The sequence below is a fragment of the Myripristis murdjan genome, chromosome 7, assembly GCF_902150065.1.
Source record: "Myripristis murdjan chromosome 7, fMyrMur1.1, whole genome shotgun sequence".
Taxonomy (NCBI): domain Eukaryota; kingdom Metazoa; phylum Chordata; class Actinopteri; order Holocentriformes; family Holocentridae; genus Myripristis; species Myripristis murdjan.
Genome location: NC_043986.1, coordinates 17,382,955 through 17,390,510, shown reverse-complemented (window position 1 = coordinate 17,390,510; position 7,556 = coordinate 17,382,955).

Here is a 7,556-nt window from a genome sequence, read left to right as displayed (position 1 = left end):
TAGTAAAGCTTCAGGACCAGTAGGGGGGGATATAAATCCATAAAATTGGTCCTTCCTTGAAGAGGGATGGCAGTGGATGACAGTTTGCCACATTTGCTACTACTCATTACCCAGTTACTCTCAATAACTTGTATTACATGGGAACTGGTGGAGACGAATGGAATCTGTTCAGCCCAGTGATCAGGGTGTTGTGACAATGGAAATATAATGCAGCTTTGGCTTCAAATCCAACAATTATCTGGAGGTAATAACTGAAGTCAGTCTAGATACTTTCCGTCCTTTCTATGCTGAACTTTTCAAATGATTATTCTCCACACTTTTTAATTTATTATTATTATTATTATTATTATTATTATTTTACATTTGCTTGCAGTAAATACTGCATTTCTGTTCATACTCTACTTATGAGGCTTTACACAAGTCTGGATACTTTATCCGTGGAATGTATGTGCATTACAAATCTCTTTGTAGCCTTTTTTTGTAATGATAAAATGAAAACTTTTTTAGTGATATATATTTATATAGCGTGGTACTGTTTGTGAAAATTTCTTTCACAAACTGATAAATTTCTTTCTGTAAGTGGTATTATCGCAAAGTTGAAGCATTTAGGAGCCACAGCAACTCAGCCACCAAGAGGCAAACTACATAAAGTTACAGAGCGGGGTCGCTGAGTGCTGAGACGCATAGGGCTCTAGTTTCCCGGCGCAGCGCGGGGTGGCGCAGTGAGGCGAACCCCGCGCAGAGCTAGTTTCGACCGGCGAAGCGGCAGAGGCGGACAGTTTCCAAGTTTCGCAGGCGGACTTGCACCGAGATGGGAGTGGCGGCGTAGCAGGGGGAGGTGTCGACAGATTCGGCTTGGCGCAGTGACAGTTTCGTGCCAAAAGGCTTCGCCGAGGTGCGCCAAAAGCTCGCCATCTGAAACCACGTCTACTTTCAGCGCAAGGCGGAGCGGAGCTGGCGCAGTGGAAGTTTGGCTGGCTGGCGCACATCACCAAAACCTCACGATCAGCACAAACGGTGCCAATCTCCTTTGATCTGACATCAGCTGTGACGGGACAGTTGATATGGAGATATATGTATGTGCTGATTGTGATCGTAGCATTGAATAGTGTTTTTTTCGGTATTTATTGCATCGTTCATGTGCCTGACATTCCGGAAGCCTGCCTGTGAGGTTTTGGTGACGTGTGCGCACTGCTCGCCGGTCTCCGCTCCGCGCCTGTCTCCTGTGCTCCGCTCCGCCTGCAGCAATAGACCTCCATGTCAGCTGTGTAAACTTTCATTACGCCTTCGCGCAGCGCATTTTAAAGGCAAGGACAGGGGCTCATTTGATTGGTTAAATGAGCATCGGCTGTGTCAAACCCACTCCTTGCCTTCTCTCCTCCCCTCCGCCGGTAGGAGGGACGGCGGAGTACTTGCGCCACCGAGAACGGCGTGCCAAACTTGGAAAATCCACCTGGCCACACCCAGTTGGCGAGTGCCTACACATACAGGCACTAGCCACTCCAACACTCACTCTGATGTCACATAGCCACTCCATATTTATGTCAACTGCCTGGTTTTCATATGTCTGCAACTTGTTACAGGTTGGTGATTAATAATAAAGAATAACTACCATTTTTGTAATGTAATCCCAAGGAACATGCAAATGACTCATGTACCACCTATCACATGCCCTACTGTAGACATTGTTGTGTACCAATGGTCGTGCACTGGCCTCTCTTTCTGCAGCACCAACAGGACTGCTATCAATACCACCACCACCTTTGAATAGCAAACATAGAATTATTGTGTTTTGCATTCACTATAAGAATAATGGAATGATTATATCCCATTTGTTGCACAAAAAAATTAATCTCAAAGGCAGTAAAAAAAATATGGCTTGTAAATCAGTGATTTTAAAACCTCAATCCTTATTTAATTTCAAAACTTTTGAATTTCAAGTCCAGGTCCTACATTTCTACACTGTACGTGTAAAATCTAATCCTCAGTGTTAATTCAACTCTAACTGAGAGTGTACATGGCCTAAAGAACCTCCTACTGAGAAGAACCAGTGTGTTTTAGAAAACTCACTTGCTGAAGCATCACTTTTTTTTTGACGGTGCGACAGCGAGGGGGGGGGGCTGAATAACAAGGGCAACTTGAGGCACTTGGCAGCGTCTTCCTCGAGTGCCTTTCTTTTTTTCTCTCTCTCCCTTTCTGCCCCACCTTTCCTCTTTTTTTCCCCGGATTTGGATTGGGGTCCATGGAAAAATTTATTTATCAACTGCAATGTAATCACTAAACCTTTCCTTCCGCCTCTTCCGCTCTCCTCCACAGTCCAACACACTCGCGCGACTCGCCACACCCCCTCCTATGTTTACAGCATGCTCGGACTGTTGGGGCGGGTGTTAATCAAAACAAACCAATCACGTCTTGAGCTTGTCACAGGCTGCTGGCCTCTGATTGGCCTGGCCTGGCCTGTCCTTCTGTAAGGGACAGGCCAACCGGAGAGCGGACCGGCATGACAGCTGATTGGCCTGGCCGGCGACCTGTCCAAAAAAAAAAAAAAAAAAAAAAAAAGACAGGCAGGCCAGCAGGCCAGTGACAGGCCGGCGCTTCGGGAATTCTCCCGGTTCTCCCGATGTACAGTCCGGGCCTGCAGTTGGCGAAGCGCATCTGCGCTACGCCCCCGCCTCGCCTGGTCTGCGAAACTAGAGCCCATAGTGTGTAAAAGTCATCAATGCTCTGTTGACTCAATAACTGCAGTGTTCAAAACCCCCTGTGTGCCGGGAGCCTCGTGGCATGGGTTTCTATGGTCGAGTAGCTGCATGCGAGCCTTACCATCAGCACACCGCCAGTGGACTCTGGAGCGGTGGAAATGGTTCTGTGGAATGACCGATCATGCTTCTCTGATTTTGGTGAGTGCCAGGAGAACGTTACCTGCCTGACCGGGCAGACTGAGGTTCAGTATGGAAATATGTTGGACATGAAAAAATTAATTTCCTCATAATGTCACTCTGAGTTATATCAGTGTGCTCAGCAACTGTTGGAATTTTCATTAAAACAGAATTTTTAAGGGCTGGTTAGCCTGGTGTGTGTGTGTGTGTGTGTGTGTGTGTGTGTGTGTGTGTGTGCCTGAGTGAGACAGTGAAGTTGTAGGTCAATTGAGTTGTGCCCAGCAGGAGAGAGCAGCGATGGGTAGTGAATAGCCAGAGCATATCAGGAGGCTGAGGATAATAACAGTGGTCTCTCAGGTGAGAGTTTCAACAACAACACAACAGATGGAATAAGAGAAATGGAGAGTGAGGGCTTTGAGGTATACACACATCACACACACACACACATACACACACTGTGATGGAGAGACCAAGACACATTCAATCAAGAAAGGGAAGTTGAAAGTGAACTTGTGTACACCAGGAGTCAGGGATCGACTTTGGGCCTCCAGCACAGTCAACAGAAAAAGTCGACAGAAATAAAGCCACTTTTTTCCCCTTTCCCCCCCTCTCTCTCTTTCTCTCTCTCTCTCTCATTCACTCTCTTGCTCTCACTCACTCTTTTCGTAATACTGTAGTTTTTCTATTTCTTTCGCCATCTCCATCTCTGTTTTACAGTATCTCTATCTCTCCTGGGCTTTGTTTTCAATCATTGTTATTCCTGTTAGCTCACTTCTATTCCTTTGCTGAATGAGTGAGAATGGGAGGAAAAGGGTTAAGCAAATGAAACCATATAGAGTGACTGAATGGCGGCCAGAGAAGGACAGTACAGCTGTCCACGTACACACACACACACACACACACACCAAACTCAAGTCCAGAAGTCCAGCTGGCCTTTTTTTGAAAAGTGTAAGTCTTTGAAGGGGATGCTTTGATACTGTGTGTGTGTGTGTGTGTTTCTGTCTTGTCTGCAGCTAATCCTGCAAATTGCTGGGCCTATCAGCCTAATTTTTTGTGCACACTTATAACTATATGATGAAGAACTCCTCATTGTTGTGGTGATTCAAAACCTTTGAAAAACATCTATTCTCACTACCCCTGCTCCCTCTCTTCATTCACTGTGTAGCTTGCTTGCTCAATGACATCAATTTCAAATTTCATGCAAACTGAGTGCATGACTGTGGTGAATGAATGTATGAAATTCCAAGATGTTCAGAAAGCCTACAATGTTTACATCCAGATTTAAGAGCAGTAGCTTGGCTTGAAACCTCCCACCCCTTTATTTGATTGAAAGTTGCAGGATTTCAGGTTACCATACCAGCACGCCAATCATCCATCAGCACATCCTAACTAATACTTAAGTTTAACTCAGATTTGCTTGTGCATGTGTTCAAAAATGTGTGGATGAGCCTCTTTTTGTTTTTGCTTGAGGGCCCACTTTGCTCACCAGCACTAATATGTTTTACTAGTGTCCAAAACACTGTTGATAATCTTTAGGGCAACTTAAGAAAACAAATGGTATTTTTATGGACTCGGTTGTTCTGGATGTATTTCCTCTTACAGTGAGGAATATACAGGGATTTCTTGCCCCAAGCTCATGGTGCAGGGGGTATACAGAGAGGCATCTTTGTACATTCAGTTCTGAATATGTGAGTGTGCAGAATACTGTGAAGTAAGCATTAAGCATTTATCATATATCACCACTCAAGTTAAGACTCTAGCAGGCAGCAGTGACAAGAGTGGTAAAAGATTTTGCTTCCTCACGTTTAAGGCCCATAAGTTACCAGGGAAACTGACTTCAGGTCACTGGCAGAACATTTTTGTGTGTAAGATGCTGTCGACAGCCACTTTCCCCTGGGCACATGAAGTTTTGAATACAATGTTTTGTTGGGAGGCCGTTTGAAGCTGTTTTGCTGTGTAACCTAACACGCTGTGGAGAAATGACACTTGACACCAGTGAAGTTCAGAATATACCACCCTAACAGCAGAGCTATCCATCTGGAACAGGTGTTCAGACTGTCCATCAGTGGCACAATGAGCCATTGTTGGGAATGGACCTTTTTCCACAGCAGTCATGCTGACATGGAATAGCACGGTAAACACAGGTATTACTCATGAAGCGAATTAAGTGTATCAGAGCCTTTATAGTATGCCAGCATGCATAATACCAAGGAAACTTTATTAATACCATCACTAACCCCTGTGTTTATCTTTTTTAAATACAGGGATTGTTTTTAATCCCTGTCCTAGGTAAAGAGGAATTTCAAGATGCAGCTTTTTTAGTGTAAAATCATTTCATTTGAAAAAAAAAAAAAAAAAAAACACAGCAAGTGATATGTTTTCATGACAGTCCAGACATTCTGCTTTAATGGACGCCTTCCTCAGTCAACTTTTAACAATATTCTGATCACTATATCAGTCTTTTTGGCTGAGCATCTTACTGTGCTTTTACAGTCACCTTTCAAAGTGGTGCAAAGCTGACCGTGCAGTGTAAGTCCACTATGAAAATAAGTTATGAAAGCAAATGGTCCTCTATAGGCTTCTGTATCTCTTGTCACGTCTATTGGCTGTGTAACGTTACATTTATTTATGCTCTTTCTTTTTCTTTCTTTCTTTCTTTCTTTTTAAGGAATTTATTTTTCCAGCAAGATCCATCTGTCAGGTTTGATATAGTAGAGTGTGATACTTTTCAGTTATTATCTTAGTGGTGAGCTTGAAACTATCTTATGTGCAAAAGCTTGCATTCACTTGTTAACATAAGCTTATGTTAAAAATGGAGTTCACACCACAAAGAATGACTGTCAGATAAGAGTTCCTGAATTCAAATGTAACTCTTTCTAATCAATCACCTTATTTCACAGCAAGATATCTACTTGGCTGTCCGTTTAAATTTTCTCTGAGAGTTTTTTTTTTTTTTTTTTTTTTCAATTTTATTTGGATGACTGACATATTTCTACAGTGTGACCCTCGTTGCTGTGGCAGCTTTGGAAAAAGATGACATCATCAAGGACATTGAGAAGGACAAACCCATAGGGAAAAAAAAGTCAATATATAATGACAATATTGGAATAATTCAGTGAAATACAGATACACACACCACTGGCGTTTCTGACCTCTCCACTGCATCACAGTAGGCTGTACGTTCCTTCACAATACAGAGGTGCTGTCATCAAATTGACTGTCTTAAGGCTACTGGGCTGAGGAGTGTGATTGTAATTACCCTGGGCTGGAGGGCAAAGCGTATGTGTGATTTGAAGGAGTATTTGCTCCGTCAGCTAACCACCTTCAGAGTATCTATTACAGCCAATCTGTGTGTATATGTGTGTGTGTGTGTGTGTGTGTGTGGGTGTGTGGGTGGGTGGGTGGGTGGGGGCTTGCCTTCACCTGTGCCTGCGTGTCCCTTGTGTGTGCATTGGCACGTATGGAAGGAGAGAACATAGAGTGAATGTGAGAGCTGTTGTATTGAGTGCTCAGCAGAAAGAGGCATAAAGTCGATGGCAGCAATGGGTGCAATAAATAATGCACAATACAGATTGATGGTTAACGTTTTGGTGTTGATTAGATTGATTAGATGATAGGATTAAGAGGCTTATAGTTGCTAAAGGCATTGACATTTCATCAGCCATCCATCCACATGCAACATGGTTTCACTCTGTACACACAATCGAAACACTGACACCAGAAACCCCTTATCCAGAATGTCTAACTATACTGGTCATGTGACTCCAAAATGCTCAGCGACCTTGTCATGTTTCACTTTGACATAGAAAATGGACAGTGTCATTTCTCTCCTGGGAGAGATGTATATATCTTCCTACCTACAGTGTCTATCTATGTGGTCAGAATAGCCATGCAGGGACATGTCTATACATCACTGAATCTTGAATTGAGCCTTACTTTTTGAAGTTATGAATGTGAAGCTGAACATTTTCTGTTTTTGTAACCTCATGCTTCCATTTCAGCACGGGATAACAATTTCACATTCAATTGAATAATACACGTCAAATCAACATCACCATTTGAGCTAATTTATCAGTTCAGACACAAGTTAAATATAAATTTCCAAGGGGAAATGTTAAAAACAAGCAATGTGTCATTCCCAGTCTGTTTGACCTGGAATTTGCATTTACATTTTATGATGTCTCAACAATATGTGAAAACAGGGGCCGCCCCAGTGGCTCACTTGGAAGAGCAAGCACCACGTATGAAGGCGTAAAAAAGGGAAAGAAACAAACAAAAAAAAAAGAGTATCACTTCCAGCGAAACATGATGTATGTCACACGTTAGCCTGGGCCACAGTCTCCACTCTGTGTCCCTAAGTAGTGTGTGCGCACAACAGTACCTCTTGATTTTCATTTTGGTGCCTGTGTTAACGGATCAGAGAAGCCACACATTGGTGTGAGCAGTGTGTCTCAGGCTCAAGCCTCGCTGTGGTGGCGCATCAGTTAGCGTTTCAGTGTGGAGCCTATTTTCTCTGCATGAGGCAGGTGTTTTTCACCAAAAATAGACAGGGAAAATGGTCTGCTGATAATCATATAGCATCGCATACCAGCAACATTACATAAGTCACACCTTTCACTCATATCTATATCTGCAAAATATGCCACAGACATGAAAAACACTTTTTTCAATTTATTTATT